Here is a 318-nt window from a genome sequence, read left to right as displayed (position 1 = left end):
TGCAACGCTCCTCCGTCCCTGGGGCAGCGATGCTGAGGGTGCACGCACACGTGACATATACAACTGCCCTTTAGTGACGCTACAGCAGCCTGTGCTGAAAGCGTCTACAGATTTGACTTTTCCAGAAATTACTGTCGGTGCAAACACAAACCCGCGCTAAAATACCCAAACGCCTGCTCGCCGCTACACTGCCGCAAGCTCAGGCGCGCCGGTGGCGCGGTTTACAGGCAGTAAGCCGGGCACACGGCTGTCCCCCTCCCCCTTCCACCGCACCCTCCACGAGCTGCACGGCCCAGCAGCACAAACCGCGCTCCCTCG

This window comes from Aptenodytes forsteri, unplaced genomic scaffold, assembly GCF_000699145.1.
Source record: "Aptenodytes forsteri isolate BGI_AS27 unplaced genomic scaffold, ASM69914v1 Scaffold528, whole genome shotgun sequence".
NCBI classification, from domain to species: Eukaryota; Metazoa; Chordata; class Aves; order Sphenisciformes; family Spheniscidae; genus Aptenodytes; species Aptenodytes forsteri.
This window is presented reverse-complemented; position numbering follows the sequence as displayed.